This window comes from Ochotona curzoniae, unplaced genomic scaffold, assembly GCF_017591425.1.
Source record: "Ochotona curzoniae isolate NIBS_2020 unplaced genomic scaffold, NIBS_Ocur_1.0 scaffold_3208, whole genome shotgun sequence".
Lineage (NCBI taxonomy): Eukaryota > Metazoa > Chordata > Mammalia > Lagomorpha > Ochotonidae > Ochotona > Ochotona curzoniae.
Genome location: NW_024467106.1, coordinates 27,828,938 through 27,845,842, shown reverse-complemented (window position 1 = coordinate 27,845,842; position 16,905 = coordinate 27,828,938).

Below are 16,905 nucleotides of genomic sequence, written 5' to 3'. Positions count from 1 at the left end.
TGATACCTGGTCCGCACTCAGACACAGCTTTCACTTAGTTGAGCAGGAGGCAAGACCTAATCTGGCCTGTTGTACACCCAACCTGGCTCTCACAAGTACCAGTGGGTGCTAAAGTCAAGCCCAATCTGTCATTCCACAGTCCCAGTGCACACCCGTGCCAGTGCAGTTTGTAGCCATGTACAGCCCACCTGCTGCCTTCAATCCTACTCTCGTTCTCACCAGTAGGAACCCCAGCCCAGCTGGGGTGTCCCCTCAGCTCCCTAGCAAGGCCTAACACTATTTGCCATTCTTGGGCGAACCAGCAAAAATTGCAGTTCCACAGGGCTGAGCCTACATTTCCCCCACAGATTCTATCAGATCCACTTCCCTCACTCTTGTTCTCCCCTCCAAACCAATTTGGTGTCAGTCCCCTACTTACATACACATGTTGTGGACTTATCTATGGCAGCCCCTCAGCTATAATTCCTAGCTCTCCTCATCTCTCACTACCTCCTGTGTGATCCCATCATCCCCCTGTAAATCATGACCCTCTAACCATAAGGGTGCGCCAACGGGCAGCCTGAGGGGCTTCGCCTGTGCGGGTCATAAAGTCTAACCTCTAGGATGGGGTGGTCCTGGAGGCCGGCTGAGCTTCCTTCCCCCCATGGAGTTGGCCTGTTCAGCTGTAGGTATCTGCTCCGTGTTCGGCTGAGTAGTTTTGTCAGCCTACTTCCTGCAGGTAGGATGTTGGGCCTTTCACTGCCTTCTTTCTTTCCTGTTTGGCCCGCACTGGGCCATGTTTCTGCTGGCATCATTTTCTCACCGACTTTGAAGGTTTCACAAGGGTATCACTGCCTTTCATTCCCCCAGACAGCAGCCACAGTTCAGATCTTTCCCAGCCCACGCCTGCACTGCGTTCTGCTCCTGCTGAGATGCCAGAGGGGTGTGGCCTTCTCCTCTGCTGTCCGGGGCTCATGGAGCAGACTGTGAGGTGCACATACCTCCTGCAGGTGCCATGTGTGTGTCTTAAGATTCTGGCTTTATCACCTGTGTGAGGCTTTTTGCAAAAGTTGATAGAATCGTGCAGCTTTTTTTTTTTCCTGGCCCAGGCTTTCTGTACTCATTTTGATGTATCAGCATCTTTTGCCACCTGGAGGGCTGAAATGTCCCTAAATAATTTAGTCCTGACTCAGTGAAAAAAAAAACTTTTCCTCTCCTCATCGCCCTCCTCTCCAGTTTTTGCTTATAACCAGCAAGAGGAACCTGGGCACATCTTCAGCATCGCGAGGTGCCCCTTATTCCAGCCTCTGGAATCACCGTTCCTCACTTTCTTCAGTGTGCTTGCTAGCAGCAGTCTCAACATCCATATTTCCATAGAAAAATTTGCCCAAGGAAATGCAACAGCCTCAAAATTTCTCCCACCTTCTCCCATGTTGGAGACACTTGTTAGAGAAGCTTGTCACTTCCGAGTGCCAACATCCGTGTTAATGTTCAGTGGCCCTGGAAACCGTGACCACACCTGGAGCAGGTGAAAGCAACATTTGCTGGAATCTCACAGTTCCAGCAGAGTATGCCTGGCTCAGCTGGGCTCTCATCCCTGGGTCTCCCAAGGCTGGGACAGTTCTGTCATCTGAGACACAGATCTTTCCACAGTTCACTGTTTACCTGTTGAATTCAGTTCCTGGTTGTTGTAGCACTGAAGACCTCAGCCCCTCAGCTCAGAGAGCCTGCTGCTGGTCTTGAAGAAATCACCTGTCATGCTGACATGACACTGCTTGGCTAGGAACTTGGCCTGGCCAAGATCGCAGTGACTTTCTAGACTTAGGGACTGTTGGTGCGGATTAGATTATTGTTGCTGTGGGTTGTTAGACTGAAAGCCAGGTAGATAATGCAGGTGCATTGGTAACTTGGGTTCAAGGATGTCCGCTGGATACCTAATTATCACCTAAGATTCCATTTTAAAAGCTTGTAAAGGGCCCGGCGGCATGGCCTAGTGGCTAAAGTCCTCGCCTTGAATGCCCTGGGATCCCATGTGGGTGCCAGTTCTAATTCTGGTGGCCCCGCTTCCCATCCAGCTCCCTGCTTGAGGCCTGGGAAAGCAGTTGAGGATGGCCCAAAGCTTTGGGACCCTGCACCTGTGTGGGATACCTGGAACAAGTTCCGGATTCTGGCTTCGGATCGGCATAGCATCGGTCGTTGCACTCACTTGGGGAGTGAATCATCGGACGGAAGATCTTCCTCTCTGTCTCTCCTCCTCTGTATATCTGACTTTCCAATAAATAAATAAATCTTTGAAACATCCAAAAAAAAAGCTTGTAAAATTTCCTAGGAATTCTTCTTGTCTGTCTCTCCTCCTTCTCTCTGTATATCTGACTTTCCAATAAATAAATAAATCTTTAAAACATCCAAAAAAAAAAAGCTTGTAAAATTTCCTAGGAATTGTCCATCTTCATCACGGGACAAGCTCTTTACATGCCAGTTGGGAAGTGTGTGTTTTACTTAGATCACAGCTGGGCTTTGTTAGTTAAGTTTCCTATACCAGCTTCCCCTTTCTCCTCCTGAGAGGTAGGAGTTACCCTTCTCCCCACTGGGGCCTGGGGTTCTGCATATCTCACACCTGGGGGATGCATTGCGTCCAGCTTCTGCAGGACACTCAGGTGAGTGCAAGAGGGAGAAAAGAAAGCTCCTGCTGAACCAGGCAGTTGTGTCTTCCTCCCCAGCACACACTAGATGGTGGTGTAGGTTCAGGAACCATGATGATGCTTTTGGAACATTCCCCTAACCCAGAGAGGCATGGAATGGGAGTCCTGGAATGCACCCAGTGTAATTGGCTGGGGGCACTGAGGCAGGTGAGAGAAGGGTGTGCCTGAGGTCTCACACAAAGTTGGGGGCGTGTCTCTGTCAGTACCTGCCATCCATTTAGAAACCAGGGTTGTACATTTTACCTGGGTTTGTTAGTTTTCTTTTCTTTTCTTTTTAAGATTTATTTATCTTTATTGCAAAGTCAGATATACAAAGAGAAAAAAAGACAGAGAGGAAGATCTTTCATCCAATGATTCACTCCCTAAGTGCCTGCAACGGCTGGAGCTGAGCCAATCCTAAGTCAGAAGCCCGGAGCCTCTTTTGGGTCTCCCACGCGGGTGCAGGGTCCCAAGGTTTTGTTCCGTCCTCGACTGCATTCCCAGGCCACAAGCAGGGAGCTGGATGGGAAGTGGGGCTGCTGGGACACGAACTGGCACCATATGAGATCCCGGTGCATTCAAGGCGAGGACTTTAGCCGCAAGGCCACTGTGCTGGGCCTTGTTGCTTTTCTTAAAGTGTTAAAGTGGCTCTCTCTTTCATTTAAATTCTACCTTCAAAATTAGTTTTATCATATAATATGCAGTTCTAAAATGAAACTAGCTTTCTATCTTGATGGGAAGTTCTGCGTATCCCATGGCTTGGTGTATCCCAACCACAATCTTTATTTGATAAGTTGCAAGTTGGAAACACTGGCCTCTTTCAGTCTGCTACTAAGATCTGCAAGAATTTGTGTGCTAGGCACCACATTTCCCACATTTATACAAGACTCTAACAGCTTGTTTTTCTTCCCCCTTGTAGGTTGGACCTGGTTAGGTCAGTAGGGTGAGACTGCTGCCTGCTCTTCACTCTGTCTGATAGCAGTAGTAGTAGTGAACAATTAATAATAATAATAAAGAGAAGAATTACTTCCTATACATGCGCTAATTTACTTCTCAAAACGCTCTGGAGCTGCTAGTCAATACATCCCCTCTTCTCCACCTGTTGTTTTATTTTATCTTATTTTTTTTCATCTCTCAGGCTGTGGGAGAGTAAGAAACTAGTCTAGGGCTATACTGCCACTAAGCAGTAGGGCTGCCATTTGATCCAGATGGAGAAAGTGTGCAGGTCAGGCAAAATGGCTGTGTCCCTTTTTACTTTAATTGAATTAAAAACAGAGACATTGAGTGAGAGAGACGGTAGAGGGGTGGGTGTGGGATTTCATCCATTGGTTCATTGCTCAAATGCCCACACAGTTGGGGCTGGATCAGGTTGAAGTCAGGAACCTGGAACCTGAAGTCTGGGTCTCCCACATGGGTGGCATGGACCCAACTCCTGAGCCATTGTCCACTGCCTCCCTTATTGTGCATTGGCAAGAAGCTGGGTCAGAAGTGGTGCCAGAACTTGGACCCCAGGACTCCAAAATGGGTTGTGGGCATCCCAGGCAGTGACTTAACCATGTGCCATACAGACTGCTTGCTCTGTCCTGCCTCCTTGGAGCAAGGAGGGAGGACTCACTGAGTTCTGTAGCCTGTTGTGCATTACCCAAAGCCATCTGTCACTGTCACTTATGCTGACTTAATTCTGTGTCAGATAATTGAGCATGCCAGTTCCGCAGTCTGTGCTGTATGCGGAGAGCAGGATATAGCTGGGTGATATCTTTGAGCAAGTGCATCACTTCTGCAAGTGCCAAGAATCAGGGAGAGGGCTGCAGGTGCAAGGCCGCTGGGACCAGACCTGTTCTCCCATACACAGATGTCAAGGTTGCGCTCTGGTTTCACCCACACCTAGGTGCAGTCCTCTTTCTCTTTAAAACAGGGTGGGGATTCACTTTCTCCATCTGGGATTCTTGCTGTGCAGCCAGAGAGGCCAGCAGCCAGCAGCCAGATCACCAGCAAGTGTCCCAGCAGACCTTGGCCTTCCTCAGACCACTTAAAACTTAGGGGAGGGAAAGTCCCGTCCCAAGGGCCGTGTCCAATCCCTCGGTGAATCATCCCAAGCCTTCTTTGGCAAGGCAAGGGTCAGCAGAAGAGATTGCTCATGAGAATATGCGGAGACAGTTGCTTATTTCAGCACTGCGTTAATAGATTGCCAGATGGGTGTGCCTGTTGGCCAGCTCCACTTAGGAACTCAAGAGTGATGGCAAGCAGCACTGGTTTCTGATTGCTGACTGTCGTAAAAGGAGCAACAGACATTGAAGGTGCTCAGACCCACCAAGTCCTCAGCTTCTTGCCCACTGCCTGATGACGTCACAGGGGGCTGCTCATTTGGCTGATCAGCCCTTGCTGTTTGTGAAGTGAAAATGGGTCTCCCTGACGCTTCCTGGATCTCCTCTGAGGCCACCCGGTGTAGTGTCTGTACTCTCTGCCCCAGGACAGTCCCAAAAGGGGCAAACAACGAGGCTGTGTCACTTGCTTGCCTCCACTGCAGGCTGGTTGTCCTAGTTTCTCCATCCATCCCGCTAGGATGTGGGTTTCACCAGGGTTTGGGGCAGGAAAGAAGTGAAACGTGTGCATGCCCTGTGCTGCCTTTAACTGAGGGTTAGGTCTCAGCCAGCTCGGCTGACCCCTTTGGTGAGGGTGATGAAATGGCTCTGTGTGTGTGTGTGAGACCAAGGAGAGAGAGAGAGAGAGAGAGAGAGAGAGAGAGAGAGATATGCCAGAACAAAAGCAGTGTTAAAAAAGTCCCTTCATTTTCCATTGTTAACAGCCAGTCATAATGGTCTAAAATGGAAAGCCTGAGAAAGCAGGGCTGGCCATTATATTTGAAATGCAGAATCAAGTAAAAGAAGAAAGAGCTGGAAAAATTGCAAATAGGGGCTCTCCTGGGAGCCAGATCTTGAGGCAAGGGGAAATGAGAGAAAAAAGAGGGGACCTCAGATTTTATTGTAAGCCTTGTTGGGGGGAGGGCAGGTGCTTGGGCCTTTTAACCTGAGTAGGTGCATTGCTTTGATAGAAGTTATCTTAAACTATTCCCCTAAGTGGAGTTTGGGTCTGAATTCTGATCCTTAGGGACAGAAGGAGGATAATCTGAGGACAGGGCATGGGGGATTAGAGTGGGACAGACCTGGGTCTAAATTCTGTTGGATCCCTTGTGCTTTGGGCAAGTTAACTTGTTCTCTGAGCTTTCCTCTTGTGTGAAGCTCAGGCATTGCTAGCACCTCCCTTCAAGGCACTGTGGGGCTGGGCTGGGCTGGTCTCAATACGCCTGGCAGTACAGGAACACAGCCAGAATCAGAGGTCGCAAGGCATTGCTGAGGGCCAGGCTTCCAAGTTGCTCCATCCTAGAGATTTGTTCCTGGGGGACCAGGGCTATGTCTACAGACCACAAGGAGTCTCCCGTCTGCAGAGGCAACAGCTGCTCTTGATGAAAGTTCTGGAATCTGCTGTTTGCTGCTGGGTCCTCACACTCCCTGCTGTTTCCCGTCTGTGGGAAGCTTGACTTTTGAGCCTTTCTCCTCTCCTAGCTAGTTCAGCTCTCTGGGAACACTTCCAATTCAAGGGGCAGCAAAGGGCTCTCTGTGGTTGGGGACCTCACTGCCAGACAGAGGCCAGGAAGACGCTGGTGTGGCCAAAGTCAAAGCCATTTTATAAAGTCCTCACTGGCCATGGGGCCAGAAAGATCAACAGGAAAGCTTGTCATGATGGGGACTGGGCTCAGCTGATGAGGTCTGGAAGCAAAAGCTGGTGGGAAATAAAGCTGCCCTTTCTGGGGCAAGTTTCTGGACAATTCTGGGAACTTGTCTGCAGAACAAATTGATTTATGGGGACCCAGCTGCGAGGAGCAGCACCAAGCAAGGATCAGAGGAGATGTGCTCCAGATGTGGCTATATGACAGGCAGGGGAGGGGCAACAGGCCTGAGGAGCTCCTGGAGTCAGCTTGGCTGCGGAGACCTGGAGTTCAGGAAGGAAGGTGGCCATGGCCCAGGGTACCAGGCTGCTGGTGCTGAGTGGGAAGTGGCTATGGCCTGGGGTACCGGGCTGCTGGCACTGATTGGGAAGATGGCTCGGATCTCACGCTGTCCAATGCCAGATGCTGTGGATTGAGAGTCGCAGGCCCGGGGACAGCATGGGCTGAGGCAGTCTCATGCAGGATGGCCGGGCCATCCTCTGCTGCCACTTCCAGTGTCTGTCCTGTCACCTGTCCTGACTCTACCTTTCAGAATCTCATTCAGGCTAGTTTTTTGTTTTTGTTTTTTAATTTGTTTGTTTTTAAAGATTTGCTTGAAAATGATGGTGGTCATCGCTGGGGTGGTCCAGAGAATCTCTCATCCAGGTCTCCCACTTGGGCAGGAGGGGCCCAAGGACTTGAACCATCATCTGCTGCTTTCCCAGGTCATTATCAGGGACCTGGATTGGAGGTGGAGCAGCCAGGACTCAAACTGACAGTCCCACAGGAGGCTGGCACTGCATGTAGTGACTTAACCTGCTATACCCAATGCCAGACACCCAAGGGCTGTTTCCTTTATTAAAAGCCAAGAGAAGGTTTTATTCCCTTTATTCCACCATTTCTGATGATGGATTTGGCCCTGCCTTGCCACTCTCCCAGGGGATGGAGACCTTGCTGGTCCTCAGGCTAAGGTGAGAAAACACTTTGCTCCCGAATGGGCTTCCAGGTTTATAGGGACCAGCCCTGTCCTTGGAGTTGGTCCTTGTACTTGCAGAACTGGCCTCAGTGGTCCCTTGTTGGAGCATCTGCTCTGTCCTCTGAGTATGGGGCACTGAGGCCTTGATCCCATGGATGCTAGCAGTTTGAGGCCTAAAAATTAAATTCACACACTGCTAGCATCTCTGGTCTTCCACTCCTTCTGCACCTTTATAGATGTGTCCCTGGGTTATTTTCTTTTTAATATTTTTTTCCAGATTACTACACTGTATGTGCTAACAGCTGAAAATTTGGAAGCTATACTAAAATAGAAGGAGCCCACTTTAAGTTCCCACTTCCCAAAGATAATAGCATGTGGAAGAATGTCCTCGCTATCTTTTTTCATGACTAAACTCTCTCATTTGTGCTGAAATTGGCTCAGGAAGAGCTTTGGCATAGGGAGGCTAGTTCTGCCTGTGAAAGTAAGTCAGAAGTAGTTTCTTCCATATGAGAAGTTCAGGTGTAAGAAGCCAGCACCCACCCTCAGACTCTTCCCACCCTTTGAAATTACCCCAATCCCATCTCATCTATTTTGCCATCTGCAGGTTCACTCCCCGAAGCCCATAACAGCTAGAGCTGGGCCAGCCCAAAGCCACAAGTACTTCCACTTCTGGCTCAATCCAGTTTTGCTCCTGAGTAGCAGGGCCCCAACCACTTGTCATCACTGGGTCTTCCCAGGGCGTGCATCAGCAGGAAAGTGGAGCTGAGAACAGAATCAACACCCAGATTCAGGCATTCAGATGTGGATTTGCAGGTATGCAAGCAACTTGACATCCTTTACCAATGCCTACCCCCTGCCTCTACTCCTTTATAGGTGCCGAGATTTATAATGACAGTTGTACTTGCATTTTGCTGAGTCTCCACTATTTGTAAGGTACTATACTGATTTTCATTCAATCTTTTTTTTTTAAAAAAAGATTTTTTTTTTTGAAAGTCATAGCTACAAATAAGGGATCGTCCATCTGAAGATTTAATCTCTAAATAGCTAAAATGGCTAGTACTGGACCAAGCTAAAGACAGGAGCCAGCAGCTTTTTCAGAGTCTCCCACATGGGTGCAGGGGCTCAAATACTTAGGCCATCTTATGTTGCTTTCCTAGGCCATTAGGAGGGAGCTGGGATAGCCAGGACTTGAACTGGCACCCATATTGGATACTAGCATCACAGGCAATGGTTTTATCCATTACTCTAACACTGGCTTTCATTTCTTGTTTAATCTTCACAACAACCTCATAAAGGAATTATCTTCTGGAACAATAAGCAGGCTCAGAGAGAATGGATCTCATTTGGATTTAGAGAAAATAAATTCAGTGAGAGTAAGGTCTCCCTTAGTCTGTTAATGTGACCACAGGACACAGTGGTTTCCCTGTCGGCTTAGCAAACGTGTGTCTGGGAATGCCAACCTTGCGCAGCAAGCCGTTGCATCTGCTCCTGATGAACTCGTCTCATTCATTCTGGCTCTTCTGCTTGTGGAAGTCTTTTGGGGAGGCATCACAGCGTTTCCAGGATTCTTGGCACAGGTGTGAAGAATCCTCTTCACCTACCACCTGGTGCAGGGTACACACCCAGTACCCGGCTGCAAGGATTACCCAAAGTGGGCCATGAGGCTCTGTGTTTGGTTCCCTGGGTTTCCCTGCAAAGCACAGCATAAGAGCTAAAAGTAGTAAGGCACTAAGGAGGGGCCACCCATGTGGTTGGCTGCTCTCTGAGCTGGCTTCCAAGACATTCTTCTACTCCAGCCATGGGCAGAAATGGCAAGAAGCCCACACAAGGCATCCACGCTCTTGAGCACATCCACAGCACCCATGCCCAGCACTGCGCTCTCCTGGGCACCTCATTGTCCAGCTCGTGGCATAGATTCACTTGCCTCAACTGAGGCAACTGCCTCTCCCTTTCCTTGGGTCCAGATCCATGATGTTGCAGCTGCGGCTGTGGATGCCTCGCCTCACCCCGAGGGATCAGAAGAGGTATTCCTCCCACTTGGGGTGGAGCTGGCCAAATGGATTCTAAACTATGGGTTGCATTTGGGTTTCTGACTGTCGTCTAAATTTGGGCATAGTTGTGTCTTCACATTCTAAACTGAGGGGCAGGAAGCAGCTGCCCAGTGGGAATTGTCTCCGCTCCAGGAGGTGCAGGAGGGGAAGAAGCCCCCACACTTCTCTGCGGATGTACTGCTTCCTTCCCGTTGCTCCTCTCTCCTCCACCCCAATCCAATCCAGCCAACTCTGTGGGCTGGAAGGAGTCAGACATGGCCCCGAAGCCTTCTACATGGTCTCCTGGCCCTGTATTTCATGTAAGCAGAGTAGGGCCACCCAATGCCAACTCATGAAGCTGCTGTAGGTGCCCTGCGTGACTCAGACCCCTGGCAGACATACAGCACAGATACTGTCACCCTGGGTAGCAAGCTCCGTGTAGATGATGCCCGTTACAATTCAAAGTGGGTGCTGAGAAGTTGGGAGGAACCTGGAAAAAGAAACAGCTTGATCTTCCTCCTAACAGGTGGTAGCATTTAAGGGGTTGGTGGTGCTATGGTACAGCAGCCTGCACCTGTGCCATCAGCATCCCATATAGGTGCCAGTTCAAGTCCTGGCTGCTCCACTTCTTATCCAGATCCCTGCTAATGGTCTGGGATAGGAGTGGATGCAATCATATGGGAGACCCAGAAAAACATCCTGAGTTCCAGCTGCAGATCAACCCAGCTTACCTGCCAGTTCCAGCCCTTGCAGCCATTTAGGGAGTGAGCCAGTGGAAAAGCTCTCTCTCTGCTTTTCAAATCAAAATAAATAAATCTTTTTTTGTGTTTTTTTTTTTTAAAGAGGGAGTGACATTTGTGTTTGGCAGCAAGGCCTGGGAGGTCTTGGATTAGCAGGGGCAGGGCAGTCCTGAGGAGGGCTGCCCAGGCAGAGGTGGTGGTGGGTACTGATGATTCTGGGCTGTGGGGCAGGGAGGCTGGGCTGGCAGGTGAGGCACCTCCTGGTGGGGGAGTACTGCATGGACATGCGGCTACCAAGCTGAGTACCTGGGTGCTTCGCAGGCGGGCAAGGCCACGGCTGACCCAGGCCATTCCTTCCATTGCATCACCTTCCTTGAGCTCCATCCCTCACATTGTGAACTGCCCAGGGCTGTGATTCTATCACACGCTGTGGTTTGGATCCCATCCCCAGCCCTGGACTGAACCTCTCTGCCAAGGTCAAAGACCTCTTGTTGGCTGAATCCCTGAAAAGTTTTCCTCCTCGTGTTCCTGACTCTCATTACCATGTTCAGCCTGGTCTAGCCCTGTTGCCAGTTAGAATTCTCTCTTCTTAGGCTATTCTATATCTCTTCCATCCCGTAGGCACTTGCTGTGGGTTTCTCTGGCAACAGTTTTTAAAGTTATTTGAGAGAAAGAGAGAAAAGAGAGAGCACACGTGAGAGAGAGCTTCCATCAGTTTGTTTACTCCCTAAATGGCTTTAACAGCCAGGGCCGTGCCAGGCCAAATTCAGGAGCTGGGCACTCCATCCAGGTCTCCTATGTGAGTGACAGGAGTCCAAGCACTTGGGCCATCTTTCTTTGCTTTCCCAGGTGCATTAGTAGGGAGCTGCAGCAGAATCGGAACAACTTAGACCCCAACCAGCATTCAGATATGAGATGCCAGCATCACAGTCTATGGCTTAACCTGCTGCCCCCAGCAACTGCTCTCTGATATCCTTGAGCCACATTGCCCAACATTCCACTGGATCCTTCATGACCTTCATATTCCAGTGGGTGATCTCAACTGGAGATGTGGTTGTCATGCCAGTTGTTAGCTGTGTCTATCAGAAATTGTATTTGTCTACACACATTGTAAATCTAAAGAATGGTGGCTTCATTATATGGGAGATTTTACCTTTCCTAAGTAAAAGGAAGTACAGGTTTTCTCATTTCAAGTCCAATCTGGCAGCTTCATGGTGCTCCTGGGGACAAAGGCTCATGCTGTCTTTCCATACAGCTGTGTTGAACATGGTCCTGTCGCCTGTGGCTGTTAGGTGACTGCTCCCATCCAAGCCTTCTACCTGCCTTCACTCACAGAGGGACCGAACACCTGCTGGCTGAATTTGTCTTCTGGTAAAGTCTCCCAGGAGCTGCCCTGGGAGGTCGGTTTCCCTCTCTGTTTCAATCGGTTTGGTTACTATAATAAAATACCTGAGGCTAGGGCACTTGACAAAGACCTGGAGTTGATTGAGCTCGCAGTTTTGGAAGGCGCAGGTCCAAGTTCAGGCAGTCTCTGGTGAGAAGAAAATGACAGATGACATCACAATGACAGAGAGGAAACGATCACCCAGCTGGACAGGAAAGTCAGAGAGGGACTCAGTTGTGGCGTGCTCAGATAACAACTTACTTTCCCAAGAACCAGCATGGGGTCCCATGAGAGCTGCCCCAATTCTTTCCAAGGGTAGTACTTCCTATGATCTAACCGCTTCCCCTTAGGTCTCCCCACCTAAAGGCTCCACCACCTCAGCACCCCGCCCCCCACTGAGGCCTGAACCCCTCAGCACATGAACCCCTGGGTAACAAAACACGTCCAAACTGCAGCATTCTGTAATTTCCAATGCAATGTTCTGGAGCCACCAAGCAACTCTAGTATAGGCCAGTTGGGCTTATGTAGACAGTGCACCAGACTGGGATCAGCAAGTCTTGGCTCCACGGTCCTGGCTGAGGATCCAGGCAGTGGAAGCAAGGATGACCTGGGCAGGTGCTTCTGATGGTGTGATTAATCATCAGAGCCACAAGCTAGCCAAGCTGTTTGAGCTGATCTAAGGTCTCTGCCTGCTGCTTCCTCCCACACTGCACAGTGCATTAATGTCACCAACCTCACATCAGTGGCTAAGTCCACAGGCTCACTCCCAGTGGAAGAGGAGAGGTTGAGTTTGTGCCACGTGTGTTCACTCTCCAGCCCTATGTCATGTTACCTGCCCCTGAGATGCCAAGGAGTATGAGAAATGTGTTTTGTTTTTCCTAGTGGGTACAACTGTCATTCATGCCTGAAGGGCTGGAGAGCTGGGGACGAGGGGAGGGTAACTCTTGTCCACTCTGCAGGACCTCACTCAACTCTTCTGGCCCAGGGGTCAAAACCTGTGGTGAGAGAGACCAGACTGGCTTACAGCAACCTGCACATGTGTCCCCAGAACAGCGACAGGCAATGCTGCAGCTCCATCATGTCTAACACTTGCAGGGATCACTGGATCCCCTTTCCCTATCACAATGCCTCGCAAACCTTATACTGGTTTCTTCCCAGTGCTGTCAGCGGTCCCATGGCGTGATGGGTGTGGGAAGAGGTGGGAGGGGCCTTCAGCATTGTCTCAGTTTGGAGCCACTTGGTGATGTTTCCTAGGGAGCTGCTGGGCTGCACACGCCTTCAAGCCCACAAGGACCCTGGCTCTGTCACACATGGATCCCTTTCATTTGTAGCACTGGTGGTTCAACTCTGCAGTTCTTACCTGCTGCTGTCAGCTGAGGGAGGGGAAAGTGCAATGCAGTCCAAGAAGAGAGAGCAGGTGTTACAGCTGGAGGCTGGGATGATGCTCGCTTTCAGAAAACAGGGTCTGTGCTGCTGCCTGGTCCTGTAGAGCAAAAGGAGGAAGGACTTTTCTCCAGGTCAGACTTGCTGCTACTGGAGCAGGGAGTCCGGCTTGGCTGCCCAAGTCTAGCCCATCACTTGCCTTCTCAAGCTTCTCCTCTGCTACCAACACTGGCAATACCAGCTTCCTCTACAGTCTGGGGCCTGCCTCTGCCCTTACTTGTCCTATAGAATACCCTGATCTCAACTCGTCGAGTCCTCCCCAACCTTCCGCTCTTGCTCCCATGTGGTCCTCTAAGCTAGAAAGATGTGATTTTTCTCCATCGTACCTGTTTCCTTTATCCTGCTAAGAGCCCTGTTGTTCCTGGGATCTGTCTCTTCCCCTTTTTAGTCTCGATGGGCTCCATGGTGCCACCAAAGACTTGGAAGAAGCATGATCATTGCAACCATTTGGGAAATGAACCAGCAATTGGAAGATCTTTTTGTCTCTGTAACTCTACCTTTTAAGTATTTATTTATTTGTTTTTTTAAAGAAGACACTCGAATCTGTGTTTGAGACCCTGCTCTGCTCTTGATTCCAGTATGCCTTCTAATGCACATTCTGAGAAACAGCAGGTGATGGCTCAAATTGATGGATCTGGGCCACCCATGTGGAAGACCCATATTAAGTTCCTGGCTCCTGGGACAGGTGCTGTGGTATATCACATAAAGCCATCACCTGTGGTGCTGACATCCCATATAGTTTGAGTCCACCTGTTCCTCTTCTGATCCAGCTCCCTGCTGATACACCTGGGAAAGCAGTGGAGGATGGCCCAAGTCCTTGGGCCCCTACATTCACCATGGGATACCTGGAAAAGCTCCTAGCTTCCGACTTTGGCTTGGTCTAGCCCTGGCATTGCAGCTGCAGCCATCAGGGAGGGAGCCAATGGTGGAAGATTGATCTCTCTTTCTCTTCTTTCTCTCTAATTCTGCTTTTCAGATAAATAAAAGCAATATATACAGAATCTTTACAAAGAGGCGTGCAAGAACACTGAGCATGGGAAACTGTGGGCTCGTTGTGAATCCCCTTGGGGCAAGGGCCATGGTTGGAGTACAGGACAGAAGTTCTGGCTGGCCAAAGACTTGCTTGGAGCACAGCACATGCTGGAGCTCAGCTTCCTCCTGGGAGTGAAGAGTGAGGAAGAAACAAGTGCTTGGCCCACCAACATCTCCTCTATGTATTTCCTCTGTTTTCCTCCCATCTCGCATTCTCCAGCATGAGATGCCTCCTGATCTCACTTAATTTCTTCAGGAAACTGGAAGCAGTACCAGCTGTCAAAAGCTCCCCTTAACTTGCTCCAGATTTCTAGGGCCATGAGGTGACCTCCAAGAGCCAGGCTCTCTGTGGCACTAGGGATGACAGCCCCAGAACTGGTGAGTTCACATGGAGCCCCAGAACTGCGGGGCTTGCATGAAGCTGCCTCCTCCGCACCCGCCCCTGTCTCTGCCCCACCCCCGTCCAGTGGCAGTGTGTCTCAGAGCCAGTCCTCTGTGCATTACAGATGTTTGGTGAGGATTTTGCTGGGAGCACCATTGGCTGTGAAGGCAGCCCCCGGAGAGCAGAGCACAGTCCTAAAGCTCTGGTTCCCATGGGCTCCTGCCCAAAATCCAGATGGCCCTGGGACAGGGGCTGGCTGCACTGGAGCCCCCAACTCCCACAAGCATCTGTTCCTTCTCTGGGATAGGAGGCCACTGCTCTTGTTACATGGCCTCAGGACCCTGGCCTCCCAGCTGTGGGGACGGTGCTTCCCTCATAGCTACACTATTGTGTCATTTGCACTGGGGACACTTTCTCTAGGGCCACCCACGGGAGGCAGCATGATGCAGGAGAAGATTCCAGGCCTTGGGAAAGGTCTCCTTCTATCTGAGCTTCAGTTTCCTCATCTGTCCAACAAAGCAGGCTGTCCCAGGTGGGCACGGGGCAAGGGCGGGACTTGGTCAGGCAGCCAAGGCTTCAGTCCTTCCTGTAATGCTAGATGGCTGCGTGTTCCTGAGGGATTCTTGCATAAAGGACATGGGATAGGTCACCTCAAAAAGCCTTGAGGGTATGGTGCTGATGGTAGACACCCCCACCTTCCCATGAAAGGGGTTTCATTTCCTCCTCCCCTGGCAAACTCCTTCTAGGGTCATCCCTGTTAGATCTAATCCAAATCAGCTCAGAATAGCTGATCTCCATGATTCTCCCAAGTCCCCATGGATCAACATGCTGTTCGTTCCAGAGCTGTCTAGGGCGACTCCTTAAGTTGTCCTCTGAAGCTTGAGGGATCTGTACCTGCCCACCACAGGTGTCTTACCCTTTCTTTCATCCCCACCCTCACACTCATTTTAAATGATCCAAGCACAGACTTCCTCTAGATCATGCCACCATGTTGGTGCCAAGGCCTGGCTGGGGATGGGATGGGATGAGATGGGATAGGGGCTTGGACCCTTCATCTGCTTCTCCCAAATCCCTGATCTGTACAAAAGCAACCAGGGGTAGGATATGACGGTGTTAAACCACCAGGCTCACTTCTGAAGATGCTGTCCCCACCAGGCCCCAAGGGGCAGCCTCCTTTGTCTGGAGCACTCCCATCTGTTCCACCTGCCTCTGCTGGCTCCTGCCCCTTTGCAATCTCAGCATCCCCATTACTCTCCCAGCAAGCACTCTGGAATTCTGATGGTTCCCCACTCATCTCCCAAGGCTCCCAGCACTGCTTCTCCAGAGAAGTTGTCATGTCCCTAGTGATACCTGGATTTTGTGCTTACCATTTTAGACCCAACTCCAGCAGAGAACAGATGGTTTAGATTTCGCTATATTCCCATTACATAATTAGTATCTAGTAAATAGTTGGTTCTCAACGAAACAATGGATTTTTAAAAAGATTAATTTATTTTTATTGGAAAGGCAGATCAGATTTGTGGAGAGAGAAGAGAACAGAGAGAAAGATCTTCCATCCGTTGGTTCACTCCCCAGATGGCCACAATGACCACAGCTTAGCCAATCCCAAGCCAGGGGCCAGGAACTTCTTCCAGGTCTTGCACATGGGTGCAGAGTCTAAAGGCTTTGGGCCGTCCTTTACTGCTTTCCCAGGCCACAGGCAGGGAGCTCAATGGGAAGTGCAGCAGCGAGGACATGCAACCAGTGCCCATATAGCATCCTGGCACTTGCAAGGTGAGGACTTAGCCATTGAGCCATTGCACTGGGCCCCAAATAATTGTTGAGTAAGTCAATGGATGAACCATGTGGAGATTCTAGAATTTGGCAGTAAAATGAAAGATCACAGTGTGAAAGTGAGTCAAGGTCACACATTTATGTGGTACCTAGAGTGTTTGGACATACTTCGTCCATGGGCCCACTGGGACCCTGAGAGGGTCAGCTCCTGCCCTCACACCCCCAGGGAGGAGAGGATCAACATCACTGAGGAGGTTTAAGAGCCCAAAGGTAGGAAGAGTGTGATGCGGGACTCAGCCCTAGAGGTTAGGGTGACCTTGACAAAGACAGAGTAACAAACAGGACTGCAGGGGAGCGAGCAGGAGTGGAGGCACCAGTGGCTGTGAATCCAAGTTACCATTTCTGAGAGGCTGTGAGGCAGTGTGGACCCCTTGCGACAGGCAGGGTCCCATGGCCCCTCACTTAGAGAAGTTTCTGTGAGATGAACGTATTTCACAAATCTCTTCCCAGAGTAGAAACGACCAGGAGTGAGAGAGGCTGTCGGCTGCTTCTTACCCAGCAGGATCCCATCAAAATTAATTTGGAAAAGTTTCTGGATAATAAAAATGATTCATCTGCTGGAAGTTAACAAAATTAAGATGCCTCAACTTCCTGTCCTGCTTCTTATGAAAAAGTAGGGTTGAAGAGACCTCAAAGCCCAGGCGAGTCCGAGGCACCTCTCTCGACTCGTGGTTCTCGTGCCTGAGGCCCAGAGAGGGACAGATGCTTGTCCAAGGTCA